We start from the raw sequence: 19876 nt of genomic DNA, 5'->3' as shown, positions 1-19876 counted from the left end.
TCCACTTCATTTAGTTGTTTTTCTTGCTTTTTATCTTGTTCCTTCATCTTGTGCATAGTCCTCTGCATTTTCATTTTGTCTATCTTTCTGTGAATATGGTTTTCATTCCACATGCTGCAGAATTATAGTTCTTCTTGTTTCTGCTGTCTGCCCTCTGGTAGATGAGGCTGTCTAAGAGGCTTCTGTATCTGGTTTTATATATCTGTTTTCTGCCCTTGTTTCTGACACAAATCTCCTAAATCCCTTAGAATTTCCTGGGTGATAAGAGCACTTTTTGTTCTAATGAGATGACTCTTGATGGGCTCCCTGAGAGCTTCAGTATGAGGATGGGTAATAAATCAAAGTTTGGAACTTTCAGTTCCACCTCCTATCCTCCTGGGAGGAGAGAGAAGCTGGAGATTGAGTTAATATTTACTCATGGGTATGTGATGAAGCCTCTATAAAAATAACTAGCTAAAAGGTTTAGAGAGCTTCTGGTTTGGTGAAGACATCCACATGCTGAGAGGTTTGCCTCACCCCTGAGGATAGAAGCTCCTGCACTCAGGATCTTTCTGAACATTGCCCTCTGTACCTCTTCATCTGGCTGTTTATTTGTATCCTCTATAATAAACTCATAAAAGTAAGTAAAGTGGGGCTTCCCTGGTGGCACAGTGGTTGAGAGTCCGCCTGCTGATTCAGGGGACGTGGGTTTGTGCCCTGGTCCGGGAAGATCCCACATGCCGCGGAGCGGCTGGGCCCATGAGCCATGGCCGCTGAGCCTGTGTCCATAGCCTGTGCTCTGCAATGGGAGAGGCCACAACAGTGAGAGGCCCGCGTACCGCAAAAAAAAAAAAAAAAAAAAGTAAGTAAAGTGTTTCCCTGAGTTCTGTGGGTTGTCATAGCAAATTATCAAACCTGAGAAGCGGATTGTCAACTCTCAATTTATAGCCAGTTGACCAGAAGTACAGATGACATCCTTGGATTTGTTATGGCTTCTGAAATGGAGGCAGTCTTGTGAGACTGAGCCCTTAACCTGCAGGGTCTGTGCTAATTCCAAGTAGTTGGTGTCAGAACTGAATAGAATTGTAGCATGCTCATCTGGTATCCTGAGAGTTGCAGAATTGGTTGTTTGGTGTGAGGAAACACCCTACACATTTGATGTCAGAAGTATTGTGAATAGAAAAACAGTTTACCTTGCTGTGTTAATCCCTAGGATATACCTTTGTGTATTAGCTTTCTATTGCTGCTGTAACAAATCACCACAAAGTTGCTTAAAACAAGACATATTTATTATCTTATACTTCTGGAGATCAGAAGTCCAAAATCATCCTTACTGGGCCAAAGTCAAGGTGTCAGCAGGGCTGGTTCCTTTTAGAGTGTCTGAGGGGAAAATCCATTTCCTTTTTTGCCAACTTCTAGGGACCACCTGTATTCTTTTGTCTGTGCCCTTCCTCCATCTTTAAAGCCAGCTACATAGTATTGTCACATCTCTTTCTGCTCTCTCTGAACTGCTGCTCCTTCTTATACAATTACTTATAATTACATCAGCCCCAGCTGGTTAATTCAGCATGATCTCCCCATCTCAAGATCCTTAACTTAATCACATTTTCAAGGTTCTTTTGCCATATGAGGTAACATCCATAGGTTTTGAGGCTTAAGATATTTACATCTTTTGGGGGGGCATTTTTCAGCCTACCACTCTTAACTAATATTTTATTAAGGATTTTATGTCTGTGTGCATGAGATACTTTTTTAATTTCCTTATAATATCTTTCTCAGATTTTGGTATCAGGATTATACTGGGTTGTATTAGGATTATTTAAGGTTATACTCTTAAAACAAGTTGGGAGTATTCACTTTTCTTCTCTCTTCATAATAAATCTCTGTAAGATTGTTGGAAATTCTTCTTTAAATATTTGATAAATTTCACCAATGAAACCTTATCGACCTGGAGTTTTCTTTGTGGGAATGTTTTAATTAAGAATTAATTTCTGTAAAGATATGTGACTACACAGATTGCCTATTTCTTGTGTCAAATTGTGGTTCTGGTAAATTGCATTTTCCAAGGAGTTTGTATATTTTATCTACTTTCAAATTTATTTGCATAGAGTTGTTCATAATATTGCTTGGTATCCTTTTAATGTTTGATGCATCTGTAGTGATATCTCCTTTGTTTCCTGATATTGCTAATTTGCTTTTTTCTAGTCTTGATCATTCTTGCTAGGGTTTATCAATTTCACTAATATTTCTGTTTTTCTTTCTCTTCTTTTTTTTTTTTTGTTTTTTATTTCCTTTCATCTACTCTTTGGATTTAGTGTACTCTCTTTTTCTTGCTGCTTAAGGACCAAACTTAGATCATTGAATTATAACTTTCATCTTTTCTAATATAAGTGCCTCTGAGCACTTCTTTAGCTACGTTTGACAAATTTTGTTATGCTGTATTTTCAGTATTATTGTTTCAAAAAATTTACTAATTTCCCTTGTGACTTTTTTGGTCAAAATTATCATTTAAAAAACTTGTTGAAACTTACTTTATGTAAGCTGATTGTCTATCTTATTAAACATTCCACATGCACATTAAAATAATGTAGTTTTTAAGTGTAGAGCTGTATAAATGTCAAATAGGTCAACAGTAATGTTTCAGTCTTCTTTATCCTTACTGGGCTTTTCCCCTCTTTGTCCTGTAAATTATAGGAGGGAGGTATTAAGCTCCTCAACTATGACTGTGCATTTGTCTATTTCAACCTTAATGCTATCAGCTTTTGCTTTTATATTTTGAAGCTCTCTTAAGGAATGCCTGTAAACTTAGCATTGTTATGTCATCTTGAATTGAGTCTATTATCATTATGAAATGTGCTTCTTTATCTCAGTAATACTCCTCATCTTGGACTCTGCTTTTTCTGATATTAGTATAATCACATGAATTTTCTTATGCTTAGTCCTTATATGGTATCTTTTCTATATTTTCAACCTATAATTTTAATTTTAAAACTTTATATATATATATATATACATACACACTTATACTGTGGCTGTAAATTTAAATATTGTATATTTAAAAGTTATGTTCAGACTTATAATTGTCTAGACATATGTTAGACATAATTTAGGCATATAATGTTTCTTGCTCTGTTTACTCAGTGTGATATTTATTTCCTTTTAAATAGAATATTCAGTCCATTTGCTTTTGATATGTTTATTGATATGGTTTGGCTTACTTCTAGTTGTTGCATCTGCTCTGTGTTTCTCTTCTTCCTTTTCTGACTTCTTTGGGTTGATTAAATAGTTTTAACATTTCATCTTAATACCTTTATTGACTTTTAGTTTTGCCTTTTGAATTATCTTTTAGTTATTGCTCTACCGTCTATGATCTATGTCTTAACTTATCACACTTTATATAGAGTTCATATTGTACAACTTTATGGAAAATGTAAGAACTTTGCAACAGTGTTATTCCATTTACCTGCCATATATTATACTGTTTTTGCTATATATTTTACATCTCTATTTGTAATAAACTCCACAATGTAATATTGTTATTTGAGCTTTAAATAGCTAATTGCCTTTTAAACATCTTAAGAGAAGCAAAAAGATAGATTTTTATATCAATATTTACCACCATATTTCCCATTATCATTGCTCTTCATTCCTTCCTTTAGACTTGTGTTTCCTCTTTAGTATTGGTTTTTAGCAGGTTGACTGTGTTGTGCTACAGTGCAGGGCTCTCTGTATTTATCTTGATTTTAAGACCTATCAGTAGATTTCAAATAATGTACTTTTCTGTTCTAGTATTTCAGTTTGGCTCTTTTGTGTTGTTTGCATTTCCCTTTCCATTCCCTTTGACTGTATTTTCCTTTAAGAACTTGAACATATTTATAGTAATTATTTTAAAGTCCTTGTCTGCTAATTCCAATTCTGGATCATCTTGTAGGTCTGTTTCTATGGACTCTGTTTCTCTTGATAATAGATGACATTTTTCTGGTTTGCATATCTATTTATTTATTATATAGTGGATATTGATAAAGGTACATTGTAAGGAGTCTGGATTTTGTCATCTTCCTTTAAAGAATGCTGAGATTTGTTCTGCTAGACAGTTAAATAACTGGTGGGCTCTTTTGTTCATATTAATTTGGTTGTATTTGTTGTTAAAGTACATCTCTTTTAGTGTTTTATTTAGTCTAAGAATATGGCATGTCTAGGTCCTTAACTAAACACCCAAGGTGCTCAATAGGAACTCTCACTCTGACTGGACCAAACTCCAAATCTCTCAGCAATTACTAATCTTTATGATCCCTCAGGACTTAATACCATACCTTGAATACACTAAGAATTCAATTTTAGTTCAGTTCAATTAAATAAACAGTAGGGTATCCTTTATGGACACATTGGCATGGAGAAGTATTTATACCGGTACTTAAGTTTGTACATCATTAATTCTCATATAGTAAGCTTTATTTCAAAAGATAAATTGTGAATAGAAAATTTGGGCAATGTAGATAATCGCTAGTTACAAGAACTTTGAATCACTTTTAGAGTTTATAAAGCTGTTTAAATTTTTTTACCTTGTATAATTATTACAACAGTATTAAGTAGTTTTTATCTCCATTATTCTCTTGAACTAACTGAAACACAGTGAGGTTATAGATTACTCATTATTATATAAGTTAGCAACTGGAATTTGGAGTCCAAATCCAGTACTTTTTACTATACAGGAGAACATGTTATATGCTTACAAAAGTAGGTTTTTGTAGGTCAAAATTGTTCTGTATCAGCAGCTTCAAATGGTCCAATCTACTAACTTCAGAAAGTCAATTCTGACATCTTAGGAAGCTCATTTTATTTGCAATAATAAAAATACTTACTGTTAGATAAAACCTTCAGGTAGAATACTAACTTTTTTTTTTTTTGCCACGTGGCTTGCTTAATCTTAGTTCCCTGACCAGGGATTGAACCGTGTCCCCTGAAGTGGAAGCATGGAGTCCTAACCACTGGACTGCCAGGGAATCCCCAAGCGATTTCATTTTTTTTAACATCTTTATTGCAGTATGATTGCTTTACCATAGTGTGTTACTTTCTGCTGTATAACAGTGTGAATCAGCTATACATATACCTATATCCTCATATCTCCTGCCTCTTGCGGCTCCCTCCAACCCTCTCTGTCCTACCCCTCTAGGTGGTCACAAAGCACTGAGCTGATCTCCCTGTGCTATACGGCTCCTTCCCACCAGCTATCTATTTTACATTTGGTTGTATATAAAAATCCATGCCACTCTCTCTCACTTCATCCCAGCTTACCCTTCCACCTCCCTGTGTCCTAAAGTCCATTCTCTACATCAGCATGTTTATTCCTGTCCTTCCCCTAGGTTCTTCAGAACCATTTTATTTATTTATTTATTTATTTTAGATTCCATATATATGTGTTAGCCTAAGGTATTTGTTTTTCTCACTGCACTCTGTATGACAGACTCTAGGTCCATCCACCTCACTATAAATAACTCAATTTCATTTCTTATTATGGCTGAGTAATATTCCATTGAATATATGTGCTACATCTTCTTTATCCATTCATCTGTCAGTGGACACTTAGGTTGCCTACATGTCCTGGCTATTGTAAATAGAGCTGCAATGAACATTGTGGTACATGGCTCTTTTTGAATTATGGTTTTCTCAGGGTATATGCCCATTAGTGGGATGGCTGGGTCGTATGGTAGTTCTATTTTGAGTTTTTTAAGGAACCCCCATACTGTTCTCCATAGTGGCTGTATCAATTTACATTGCCACCAACAGTGCAAGAGCATTCCCTTTTCTCCACACCCTCTCCAGCATTTATTGTTTGTAGATTTTTTGATAATAGCCATTCTGAATGGTATGAGGTGATACCTCATTATAGTTTTGATTTGCATTTCTCTAATGATTAGTGATGTTGAGCATTCTTTCATGTGTTTGTTGGCAATCTGTATATCTTCTTTGGAGAAATGTCTATTTAGGTCTTTGGCCCATTTTTCGATTGGGTTGTTTCTTTTTCTGATATTGATCTGCTTGTAAATTTTCGAGATTAATCCTTTGTAGGTTGCTCTGTTTGCAAATATTTTCTCCCATTCTGAGGGCTGTCTTTTCGTCTTGTTCATGGTTTCTTTTCCTCTGCAAAAACTTTTAAGTGTCATTAGGTCCCATTTGTTTATTTGTTTAATTTCCATTTCTCTAGGAGGTGAGTCAAAAAGGATCTTGCTGTGATTTATGTCATAGAGTGTTCTGCCTATGTTTTCGTCTAAGAGTTTTATAGTGTCTGAACTTACATTGAGGTCTCCAATCCATTTTGAGTTTATTTTGTGTATGTTTTCACAGAGTGTTCTAATTTCATTCTTTTACATATAGCTGTCCAGTTTTCCCAGCACCACTTGTTGAAGAGGCTGTCTTTTCTCCATTGTATACCCTTGCCTCCTTTGTCAAAGATAAGGTGACCATATGTGCATGGGTTTATCTTTGGGCTTTCTATCCGGTTCCATTGATCTATATTTCTGTTTTTTTGCCAGTACCATACTGTGTTGATTACTGTAGCTTTGTACTATAGTCTGAAGTTGGGGAGCCTGATTCCTCCAGCTCCATTTTTCTTTCTCAAGATTGCTTTGGCTATTCGGGGTCTTTTGTGTTTCCAAACAAATTGTGTAATTTTTTTTTCTACTTCTGTGAAAAATGCCATTGGTAGTTTGATAGGGATTGCATTGAATCTGTAGATTGCTTTGGGTAGTATAGTCATTTTCACAATGTTGATTCTTCCAATGCAAGAACATGGTATATCTATCCATCTGTTTGTATCATTTTAATTTCTTTCATCAGTGTCTTATAGTTTTCTGCATACAGGTCTTTTGCCTCCTTAGGTAGGTTTGTTACTAGGTATTTTATTCTTTTTTGTTGCAGTGGTAAATGGGAGTGTTTCCTTTAATTCTCTTTCAGATTTTTCATCATTAGTGTATAGAAATGCAAGAGATTTCTGCGCATTAATTTTGTATCTTGCTACTTTACCAGATTCATTGATTAGCTCTAGTAGTTTTCTGGTAGCATCTTTAGTATTCTCTATGTATAGTATCATGTCATCTGCAACAGTGGCAGCATTACTTCTTCTTTTCCGATTTGGATTCCTTTTTTTTTCTTTTTCTTCTCTGATTTCTGTGGCTAAAACTTCCAAAACTATGTTGAAAAATAGTGGTGAGAGTGGACAACCTTGTCTTTTTCCTGATCTTAGAGGAAATGGTTTCAGTTTTTCACCATAGAGAACGATATTGGCTGTGAGTTTGTCATTTATGGCCTTTGTTATGTTGAGGTAAGTTCCCTCTATGTCTAATTTCTGGAGGTTTTCTTTTATCATAAATGGATGCTAAATTTTGTTGAAAGCTTTTTCTACATCTATTGAGATGATCATATGGTTTTTCACCTTCCATTTGTTAATATGGTTTATCACATGATAGATTTACGTATACTGAAGAATCCTTGCATTCCTGGGATAAACCTCCCTTGATCATGGTATATGATCCTTTTAATGTGCTCTTGGATTCTGTTTGCTAGTATTTTGTTGAGAATTTTTGCATCTATGTTTATCAGAGATATTGGCCTGTAGTTTTCTTTCTTTGTGACATCTTTGTCTGGTTTTGGTATCAGGATGATGTTTGCCTTGTAGAATGGGGTTGGGAGTGTTCCTCCCTCTGCTATATTTTGGAAGACTTTGAGAAGGATAGGTGTTAGCTCCTCTCTAAATGTTTGATAGAATTTGCCTGTGAAGCCATCTGGTCCTGGGCTTTTGTTTGTTGCAAGATTTTTAATCATAGTCTCAATTTCAGTGCTTGTGATTGGTCTGTTTATTTTTTCTATTTCTTCCTGGTTCAGGTTCAGAAGGTTGTGCTTTCCTAAGAATGTGTCCATTTCTTCAAGGTTGTCCATTTTATTGGCGTATACTTGCTTGTAGTAATCTCTCATGATCTTTTGCATTTCTGCAGTATTAGTTGTTACTTCTCCTTTTTCATTTCTTATTCCTTTGAGTTGAGTCTTCTCCCTTTTTTTCTTGATGAGTCTGGCTAGTGCTTTATCAGTTTTGTTTATCTTCTCAAAGAGCCAGCCTTTAGCTTTACTGATCTTTGCTAATGTTTCCTTCATTTCTTTTTCATTTATTACTGATCTGATCTTTATGATTTCTTTCCTTCTGCTAACTTTCCGGTTTTTTTGTTCTTTCTCTAATTGCTTTAGGTGTAAGGTTAGGTTGTTTATTTGAAATGTTTCTTGTTTCTTGAGGTAGGAGTGTATTGCTATAAACTTCTCTGTTAGAACTGCTTTTGCTGCATCCCATAGGTTTTCAGTTGTAGAGTTTTCATTGTCATTTCTTTCTATGTATTTTTTATTTCCTCTTTTATTTCCTCAGTGATCTCTTGGTTATTAAGTAGTGTATTGTTTAGCCTCCATGTGTTTATATTTTTTACAGATTTTTTTCCTGTAATTGATATCTAGTCTCATAGCATTGTGGTTGGAAAAGGTACATGATATGATTTCAGTTTTCTTAAATTTACCAAGACTTGATTTGTGACCCAAGGTGTGATCTGTCCTGGAGAATATTCCATGCGCACTTGAGAAGAAAGTGTAATCTGCTGTTTTTGGATGGCATGTCCTATAAATATTAATTAAGTCCATCTTGTTTAATGTGTCATTTAAAGCTTTTGTTTCCTTATTTCATTTTGGATGACCTGTCCATTTGTGAAAGTGGGGTGTTAAAGTCCCCTACTATGATTGTGTTACTGTTGATTCCCCTTTTATGGCTGTTAGCATTTGCCTTATGTATTGAGGTGCTCCTATGTTGGGTGCATAAATATTTACAATTGTTATATCTTCTTCTTGGATTGATCCCTTGATCATTATGTAGTGTACTTCTTTGTCTCTCGTAATAGTCTTTATTTTAAAGTCTATTTTTTCTTATATGAGTTTTGCTACTCCAGCTTTCTTTTGATTTCCATTTGCATGGAATATCTTTTTCCATCTCCTCACTTTCAGACTGTATGTGTCCCTAGGTCTGATGTGGGTGTGTTGTAGACAGCATATGTACTGGTCTTGTTTTCGTATCCATTCAGCCAGTCTATTTCTTTTGGTGGGAGCATTTAATCCCTTTACATTTAAGATAATTATCAATATGTATGTTCCTATTACCATTTTTGTAATTGTTTTGTAATTTGTTTCATAATTGTTTTGTTATTGTAGGTCTTTTCCTTCTCTTGTGTTTCCTGCCTAAAGAAATTCTTTTAGCATTTGTTGTAAAGTTGGGTTGGTGGTGCTGAATTCTCTTAGCTTTTGCTTGTCTGTAAAGGTTTTAATTTCTCTGTCAAACCTGAATGAGATACTTGCTGGGTAAAGTAATGTTGGTTGTAGGTTTTTCCCTTCATCACTTTAAATATGTCTTGCCACTCCCTTCTGGCTTGCAGAGTTTCTGCTGAAAGATCAGCTGTTAATCTTATGGGAATTTCCTTGCTGCTTTTAATATTTTTTGTTTGTATTTAATTATTGATAGTTTGATTAGTATGTGTCTTGGCATGTTTCTCCTTGGATTTATCCTGTATGGGACTTTCTGCGCTTCCTGCACTTGATTGACTATTTCCTTTCCCATATTAGGGAAGTTTTCAACTATAATCTCTTCAAATATTTTCTCAGTCCCTTTCTTTTTCTCTTCTTCTTCTATCACCCCTGTAATTCAAATTTTGGTGTGTTTAACGTTGTCCCAGAGGTCTCTGAGACTGTCCTCAATTCTTTTCATTCTTTTTTCATTATTCTGCTCTGCAGTAGTTATTTCCACTATTTTATCTTCCAGGTCACTGTTCCATTCTTTTGCCTCAGGTATTCTGCTATTGATTCCTTCTAGAGTATTTTTAATTTTATTTATTGTGTTGTTCATCATTTTTTCTTTGCTCTTTATTTCTTCTAGGTCCTTGTTAAACGTTTCTTGTATTTTCTCCTTTCTATTTCCAAGAATTTGGATCATGTTTACTATCATTACTCTGAATTCTTTTTCAGGTGGACTGCCTATTTCTTCTTCATTTGTTTGGTCTGGTGGGTTTTTACCTTGCTCCTTCATCTGCTATGTGTTTCTCTTTCTTCTCATTTTGTTTAACTTACTGTGTTTGGGGTCTCCTTTGCTCAGGCTGCAGGTTCATAGTTCCCGTTGTTTTTGGTGTCTCCCTCCCATGCTTAGGTTGGTTCAGTGAGTTATGTAGGCTTCCTGGTGGAGCGGACTAGGCATCCTGGTGGATGAGGCTGGAGCTTGTCTTTCTGGTGGGCAGGGCCACGTCTGGTGGTGTGTTTTGGGGCGTCTTTGACCTTATTATGATTTTAGGCAACCTCTCTGCTGATGGGTGGCATTGTGTTCCTGTTGTTTGGCATAGATTGTCCAACAGTGTAGCTTGCTGGTCTTTGAGTGGAGCTGGTTCTTAGCGTTGAGATGGGGATCTCTGCGATAGCCTTCAGTGTTTGATATTACATGGAGCCAGGAGATCTCTAGTGGAGCACTGTCCCGTACTCGATTCTACTACCTCAGTGGCACAGGCCTGACACCTGGCTGGAGCACCAAGACCCTGTCAGCCACATGGCTTAGAAGAAAAAGAGAATAAAAGAAAGAAGGAAAAAAATAATAAAGTGAAATAAAATAATTAAAATAAAAAAATATTTTAAAATTATTAAAAATTAAAAAAAAAATTTAAGTAAAAAAAAAAAAAAGAAGAGAGCTACCAAACCAAAAAACAAATCCACCAATAATAACGAGTGCTAAAAACTATACTTAAAAAAAGAAAAATGGACAGACAGAACCCTAGGACAAATGGTAAAAGCAAAGCTATACAGACAAAGTCATACAAGGAAGCATACACATACACACTCACAAAAAGAGAAAAAGGAAAAATGTAGATATATCTATAGTTAAAAATAAAAGGAGGAAGAGAGCAACCAAACCAATAAACAAATCCACCAATGATGACAGGCTCTAAAAACTATACTAAAATAAATATAAAAATCAAAAACAAATCAGTTTCAGACAACATACCCCAAGTCTACAGTTGCTCCCAAAGTCCACCACCTCAATTTTGGGATGATTCGTTGTCTACTCAGGTATTCCAGAGATGCAGGGTATATCAAGTTGACTGTGGAGATTTAATCTGCTGCTCCTGAGGCTGCTGGGGGAGATTTCCCTTTCTTTTCTTTGTTTGCACATTTCCTAGGGTTCAGCTTTGTATTTGGCCCCACCTCTACGTGTAGGTCACCTGAGGGCATCTGTTCCCACCCAGACAGGACAGGGTTAAAGGAGCAGCTGATTCGGGGGCTCTGGCTCACTCAGGCCGGGGAGAGGGAGGGGTATGGAATGCAGGGTGAGCCTGCATCGGCAGAGACCCACATGACATTGCAACAGCCTGAGGTGTGCTGTGTGTTCTCCTGGAGAAGTTGTCCCTGGATCACAGGACCCTGGCAGTGGCGGGCTACACAGGCTCCCAGGAGGGGACGTGTGGATAGTGACCTGTGCTTGCATACAGGCTTCTTGGTGTCTGCAGCAGCAGCCTTAGCATTTTATGTCGGTCTCTGGTGTCCACGCTGATAGCCATGGCTCATGCCTGTCTCTGGAGCTCGTTTAGGCGGTGCTCTGAATCCCCTCTCCTCGCGCACACTGAAACAATGGTCTCTTGCCTCTTCGGCAGCTTCAGACCTTTTCCCAGACTCCCTCCCAGCTAGCTGTGGCGCACTAGACCCCTTCAGGCTGTTTTCATGCAGCCAACCCCAGTCCTCTCTTTGGAGTCTGACCTCTGAAGCCCGAGCCTCAGCTCCCAGCCCCCTCCCGCCCCTGTGAGTGAGCAGACAAGCCTCTCAGGCTAGTGAGCGCTGGTTGGCACCGATCCCCTTTGCTGGAATCTCTCCGCTTTGCCCTCCACACCCCTGTTGCTGCGCTCTCCTCCGTGGCTCCGAAGCCCCCCTGCCACCCCCCGTCTCTGCCTGTGAAGGGGCTTCTTAGTGTGTGGAAACTTTTCCTCCTTCACAGCTCCCTCCCAGAGGTGCAGGTCCCGTCCCTATTCTTTTGTCTCTGTTTTTTTCCTTTTTTTTGCCCTACCCCCGTATGTGGGGATTTTCTTGCCTTTTGGGAAGTCTGAGGTCTACTGCCAGTGTTCAGGAGGTGTTCTGTAGGAGTTGTTCCACATGTAGATGTATTTCTGATGTATTTGTGGGGAGCAAGGTGATCTCCACGTCTTACTCCTCAGCCATCTTGAAGTTCTCCATAGCCATTTCTTTTCTTTCTGCCTGTGTTAGTCGTTTGTCAGTGAACAGCATATAGAAACTTGACTTTTAACAAATTTTAACCCATTTTAAATGTAAAACATTATCTCTACAACTCATCTTCCTTCATTTAAGCAAGCCATGTTTTACGGTTGTTGTTTGGATATACAAAATCATTTATTTTCTATCCTTAGCAGTTCTCCTATCTACTTATTCCCTATTGCCTCACAAAGACAACCATGGGCTTATTATCTGAAACAAAGTGTGGTATGGAGCCATAATCATACTATTGTTAAGTACAGATGAGAATTTTAGAGTGGGGAAGGAAATGTTTCTGTTAAATTGCGCAATATGTTAAATGTCTTGTGTAAGCCAAGTTATTCCGAAATGGCTTCAGTGACCCCTTTTGTCATGTGATTACAGAATTAGGATAAATTATTAAAACACTAATTCTTGCAAATCCAGAATGTCTGGTAAATGTCCAGTATAATGCACAGGGTTTTTTTTTTTTTAAGTGATAATATTTTTTGTCAATGAAGTTTATTTTGCATTTGAATGAAAGGTCATAATTTGTTACCCTAGTCAAGAGATAAATCAACTGTAATACAAGGATGTTGACATGATTACAGATTTTTAACTTCTTTCAGTAGTTGTTTAAAAAAAAAAACTTATTTAAAAAGTAGTGCCCTTGGAGACATCTACTTTGCTTTTTTTACTGATGTCACTCCTGTGTCCCTGTTTGTTTGTTTTTTTTAATTAATAGACTTTACTTTATTTAGAGCAGTTTACAGAAAAGTTGAGCAGGTAGTACAGAGTTCCTATATTTCTCTTCTTCCCTGCTCATTATTTCTCCTATTTTTAACATCTTGCCTTAGTATCTTACATTATGGTTAACTGAAGTCTATAGTATACATTAAGGTTGTATTGTAGAGTTCTGTAGGTTTCAATAAATGCATAATGTCATGCATTCACCATTGCAGTATTATACAGAACAGTTTCACCACCCTAAATATTCCCTGTGCTTCAACTATCCATTCCTCCTCTCCTGCTCCCCTCACCCCCCCAAAACCTTGACAACCAGTGATCTTTTTACTGTCCTTATAAAGTTTTGCCTTTTCCAGAATGTCATGTAATTGGAATCATACAGGATACAGCCTATTCAGACTTTTTCCTCCACGTCTGCTTGTAGCTTGATAGCTCATTTCTTTTTAACACTGAATGATATCCTAAGTCTTTGGATTTTGAAAAGTAGAAAAGAATACTTTTTAAAAGGCAAGCTCTTTCTAAAGAGAAATCTACCAGTTGCCAAGTAGAAAACTAGCCTATTTTTCTTTCTTTCTTTCTTTTTTTTTTTTTTTTTTTGGCCATTCCATATGGCATACAGGATCTTAGTTCCCTGACCAGGGATCGAACCCGTGCCCCTTGCAGTGGAAGCACAGAGTCCTAACCAGTGGACTGCCAGGGCAGTCCCTTCCTTTAAAACAAGAAGGCAGACTTAGTGGTATCTGAGGCTTATACTTTTTTTCATTTTAGTTGAAGTGCTAAAATTTTTAATGTTTTTTATGTATCTAAAAATTTGTCTATAAAATACTTAAGTTCCTACCGTGTGCTGGAATAATCATATTTATACCTCATAACAGTCCAGGAATTAAGTATTATCATTCATATTTTATGATTGAGAAAAGAGATGCAGAAAAATGAGTTGACCAAAGATGTACAACTTGTAAATAATTGAATTGATTCAAACCCAGATCATGCTGCCTTCTGAGTTAATCTTAGCAGTGTGGCATTGTTATTATACTGCTTTCTGAGCAAATCGCTTAACTGCTACTTTGCAGACCTGGAGCTAGACCAAGGGGGTGAAACATCAAGCTCACCATGCCCATGTCCTAACTTCATTCCCACCCCTTTTGAACCAGAGCCTTTAAAATTTGAAACTTTTCCAATTAAGAATGACAGACTGTATACATGTTTGTCTCTGCTACCTTCTGAAACATCACTAAAGTGACAGTAAGGGAATGAAGAAAGAGTAATTTTAAAAACAAAGAGAGTGTAAAAAGAGCACTAGTAGACAAGAAATGTCAACAAATATTTGTAATATAGAAAGCAATTACATCACTAGTAACTCACTTAATAAATCAGAGAATACTGAAACCTTCCTGCAAAGGAGGATACCAAAAAGAAGCAAGCCAGTTCTTGATGCAGAGCACCAAAAGGTCTCAGAAATTGAAAGTGAAAGAAAAAATGAGGCAGAAAACCAGAGAAGAAACAGTTGAATGTATGTATGCATAAGGAATAGTTTCATTTCATTCACCCCTACAAATATTTGCTCCCACCCTCTTAGCCAAGAGTCTATTCCTCTACTACTTAGCAGAAGACTGGAAGATAGGAGCAGATCTAGATTTTGTGGCCTGAAGCTTATGCAGTGTGGGGAGATGCCCCTCTTTAAGGAGAGGTTATAAATTACAATACAAAATTAGGCTATTAAAAGAATATTTAGCATGAGCAAAGAGATCACAACAAATTACAAAACAGAAAAATAGCATAATATTTTTATTCATTAAATGTCTGACATACCTCTATTTTGCCTCCTCTTTTGCTTCATATTCATTGATCATCTCTTCATATAACAATAATTATGCAATATTTTCTATAGAAAAAATGATTTGTCTTTTCACTGACAGGGTTGGTTGAAATTTGTTTTTTATTATTTATAGTAGTAATGCATAAAACATATGACTTAGCACAGGTGTCGCTTCTGTTTGTTTTAGTGCTACAAGTTTGTTTTCTATAAATACAGAAATGCTACTTTTTGTGAGGTTCCTATCAAAAAAAGAAAAAAAAGTTAATAGTACACTTATAACTGTATATGTAGCATTATTGAAGTATATTTCTAGAAGGAGAATATTTCTCTTTTAATCAGGCATCAATGAGAACCTAATTCTCTGCTTACAGTTTCACATGTTTAATAGTTGGAATAATTTTTCAGTCTGGTTTTTGCTATGTACATGTCAACTATGTTTCGCCTGCCCATAAACTTATACTGCTAGAACACATTCACACTGCATTACGACCTCTACTCCTGTATAGTGGGTGGTGGGAGTATTCCAGGAAGTCATTCCTAGAGCTAGCAATAATTTTACTATACTGTCAAAGAAAAACAAGCCAGACACTCATTAAAGTGGTAAGCACAGGTTTTAGTCAGTAATACACTGTTGCAGTATTAGTCCAGCATGAATTAAGCTCAACTTCAATTTGTACAGAGGTGCCTGGGCATTTTAAAGGGAGAATGAGGGAATAGGGAGGGAGGAGACTAGAAGATTCAGGGAAGTGAAAAATTATAAAAAGTGTGAAGGGGGGCATTGGTCCGTGTGAAATATATCTGCGTTTGCTAACTGACACTTACAAAGTTAGGCTCCTACCTTCCTACAGAGGCTGGAAGACAGGGACCCTATCTTCAGGTATTGACTGGAACAAATGCTAAATTCTTCTGGCAGCCTTGTTTTTTCTCAGGCAGGCGTTTATAGGGCGTTAGGGTAATCTGAGAGATGTGACCTTGAATTGCTATAAACTATGTTAAGAGTTTTGTTCAAGTCTTTATAGGCCAAGGTTGAGGCATAGTCAAGAAAAGGCTTAGAGGAGCCTGACTAGACTCTGGTCAAGGAGAAAAACCTATGTCAATACCCCAAAGTGACTTCAAATAACAGTAGAATACCCATTAAACCATAATAAATATATCTCGAATTTAGCTTAGTTATATCAAAGTATTCACAGCCACTATGTTGCCTAACACAAGAGGAAGTGTAATGGAGGGGAAATTGGTGTAAAGACAACAGTTTTCACTGGTTGTGGTTTAGATATTTTTACTTTTGCAAATTTTACAAAACATGACCATAGATACAGTAAATTTGGAGGTACATTTTTGGAATAGAAGAATCATAGAGACTTGAGACACAGAGTCACTAGCATAGCAGAGAGCCAGAGTGAGGAAATATTTATAGTTACAATCCCCAGGCTCATCCATGGTCAATTCCCAGAATGCTGGCAAAGATTAGTTTAGACAGATTAAAGAATTATCCTCTGGAGAGATGGAAATTTCCCAAAAAGAGAAATACCTTACTTATAGGGGTCCTCTAACAAATGACCATGTCCACAGGTTACCTATAGGGAAGCCCTACCCACATATACAAAACTTCCAATCTGATTTTTAGTGCTATTCTTTTAAATATGCAGTCATAGATCACCAAACCTCTAGGGAAAGCCTCCAGCTAAAAAACACAGAACAGCACCAACTGAATAAAGGAATATCCTCAGAAAAACAATTATGAGAAGATATGATAACTATGAAAAATCAGAAATTTTTAAGTAACAAAATAAAGATTTACTGGAAATTAAAAATGATGTGGAAATGCAATGAGCTTTATATGAAAGAGGTGTATGATAAAGCTTAGGAAATCTCTCAGAGAATAGAACCAAAATATAGATGGAAAGTAAGAGGAAAAGGCAAAATTATTAGGAAATCTATACAGGATGTTCAGGACTCTTCTAATGAAAGGAAATAGAAGAGGAAAAACAGTGAGAAAGAAATTATTACAAACATCAAACAAGAACTTTTTCTATGACTGAAGGATTACAAAAAGACCATCAATTAAGTGATACACAATTACGTGTATCATTATGAAATTTCAGAGCACCAGGGATCCTAAAAGTTTACAGATAGGTGGAAAATCACATACAAGTGATCTCAAATCAAGATTGCATCAGATTTCTCAGAAGAAAGACAGTGGAGCCCTTGCTTTACATAACTCTGTAGAAAAATAAATCAATCCTAGAATGTTATGCCTAGCCTAATTATCAGTCAAAGGCAGAATAAATATATTAAAAGACATGGACAATTCCAAAATAATTTGCCTTCTGTGCATCCTTTCCTAGAAATTACTAGAAAATGTGTTCCACCAAAAGGATGCAGTAAATCTAGAGAGGGAAAATAATATCTTAGCCCCCAAATTAGGGATCAAATGTAGGGGAGAACCAAAGGGAATTAGATGATGGTAAAGAGAAGTGCCATGTCAACAGCTGTTCACTATATCTAGGAAGCATTTCATAGTCATTAAAGCAAGACAATGAAGGGCTTCAGGTGAGCTGTCTTTTCTACCTACCCTTGCCCAAATGAATCATGAGTTGCATTTTATCATTTTGAAAATAGTTCAGTATTTATGATAGATAACAATAGTAATGGATGAGGATAAAGAAAATGAGATTTAGGGCTTCCCTGGTGGTGCACTGGTTGAGAATCTGCCTGCTAATGCAGGGGACACGGGTTCGAGCCCTGGTCTGGGAAGATCCCACATGCCGCGGAGCAACTAGGCCCCTGAGCCACAACTACTGAGCCTGCGTGTCTGGAACCTGTGCTCCGCAACAAGAGAGGCCGCGATAGTGAGAGGCCCGCGCACTGTGATGAAGAGTGGCCCCCGCTTACCACAACTAGAGAAAACCCTTGCACAGAATCGAAGACCCAACACAGCAAAAATAAATAAAATAAATTAATAAACTCCTACCCCCAACATCTTCTTATAAAAAAAAAGAAAAAAGAAAGAAAACTAGATTTAGAGAAATTATTTCTCTGAGTCACAAAGTACCTCATGGAGCTTGGAATCAAACCTGAGAAACCATATCCAGGGTACATACTGTTTCACTAACGCATTGTATCAAAATGAAAATGCAAGAGAGAAAGTAGTAGTGCTTTAGGATGAGAGATTATTTTTAAAAGAATAATTACATATTTTAATGTACAGTTTATAAAGTACTTTTCATAATATTTTGGTTATGATAAAGTACTTTGGAAGGATGTTGAGATGGAGAGGTGACATGAGTCAAGTGAGTGGAGAATGGGATATCTGCCAGTATTAATAGGCTCAAATCGGGGTGGATGCCAGTAAATTCTCAAGATTCACTGTAAACCTTTTATGGTATTGGTAGGGTGTTTTGGAAGCAGATACAAATGACTTTTCCATTGCCAGTGATTTAAGGACTGAACTACAACCTCTGATCTGCATCATTAATTTGACTTTCAAGCTTTTAATGGGTGACAGATATGTCAAACTGATTTGAGCACTGCAGATGCAAAATTTATGGTCCAAAATTCTTTTCCTTTGGAGATTAAACAGTGTGAAGTGGATAAACTTTTTTAAGATGACGAAGTTTTCTCTCTTTAGCTGCAAATTTTTATCTTAACCGTATTAATTGGAAATGTTCTAAAATGAATTGAGCACATTTCTTCCATCTTAAGTGGAGTAGAGGAACGTATCTTGAACTTTTATTTTTCTTCTCATTGGTGTCTGTATTCTTCTCTTTGTGGAATATCAAGTTGATAATGTTACAGAACTTTTTAAAAGAATGCACTTCATTGTATTGACAATTTCTCAAATAAATAGGTCCATTCCTCAAAACATGTTTTGCTCTGTTTCATAGATTTTATGTTAGGAATAACATATGGGGGTGATGAAATCTGACCTCTTTGTGCAGCCATGGAAGTAACCAACTGTGAAGTTGGCAAACATCACTAATAGCAGATAAAGGAATGTTTAATTGAGTAACTGGTCTTTCTAGACCTGCTGGCTATTGTTTCCCGAATCTAAATAAATTGGGAAATGAAAGATGCCTTATAACCCTTTAGTAACTTCAGATATTCTACTCATAATAAAAACACTTAACACATTCAGTCACTTAGCTTCTTTATGTCTTAGTTTCTTCATCTTCAACAGAAATGAGGGGAGTGCAGTACCTGTCTATAATAATCACTGTAAGAATTAAATGGGCTATGTGAAAGTATACAACACCTGTCACACAGTAGATGCTCATTAAGTGTCCATTTCCCTGCCCTTCTCTAAGGGTTTTCCACCTTATAAAATCAGATAATTCTATAAGTGCCTGATTCATGCACCATTCATAGGATCAACTTAAATGTCTATTTCCTTTTCCCCTTATATATAAGCTCTTCATTTCATAAAGAGAAATAGGGACCTTACCCATTTGTAAGGGATGTAATATATTTTTCTCCATTGCTTATCTGAACTGACACACTTGGACTTTTGCAGAGGAGATGATAATATCTGCCATTGACTAATATTACAAATATAGAAACGGTAAAGCTAGTCCATGCTAATAAACTCCTTCATCCTAGTAAACTTCTTGAATTTCTACTGCTTTTCTATGATAGCTCCACTTTCCCTGTGGAGTAACAGCTTACTCTCCATCAGGAATATTAACCTCCTAAAGAGGCACAGTCCTATCAAAACATACAAACAATAATTTGGCATTGTAATAACTTTCCTATGTATATTACCTCTGTATCAAAGATGTTTAAATTTCTTTCATATCTGAGAAAGAAGGGCAAATCTTCTATGGAAGTGTTTTTTATTATTTTAATTGAGTACATTTAATTTCTGTCTATATGAAACCACACTTATACTTTTTTGCAGTTAAATCAAGAAATTCTTTTTTAAAAAGGGGAGAAATGCTGAACTGAGATTTTAATTAATTTTGCCCTGATTATTTTATATCATCTTTAATATATGGAAATGAAACTTTCATTACACTTTACTTAAAGTATGTC

At 36.4% G+C, this 19876-nt stretch overlaps 1 protein-coding gene across 4 annotated transcripts in view; it reads left to right on the top strand.

The window, feature by feature from the left end:
- The window catches only part of TBCK (TBC1 domain containing kinase), a 237684-nt gene that overhangs the window by 136007 nt on the left and 81801 nt on the right, over positions 1-19876 (top strand). The gene's annotated exons all lie outside the window — the stretch shown is intronic.

The sequence above is a fragment of the Mesoplodon bidens genome, assembly GCF_964165515.1.
Source record: "Mesoplodon bidens genome assembly, chromosome: 1".
In the NCBI taxonomy this organism is placed as follows: Eukaryota; Metazoa; Chordata; class Mammalia; order Artiodactyla; family Ziphiidae; genus Mesoplodon; species Mesoplodon bidens.
Note: the sequence above shows the minus strand (reverse complement) of the source record. Positions and strands in the feature narration are given on the sequence as shown.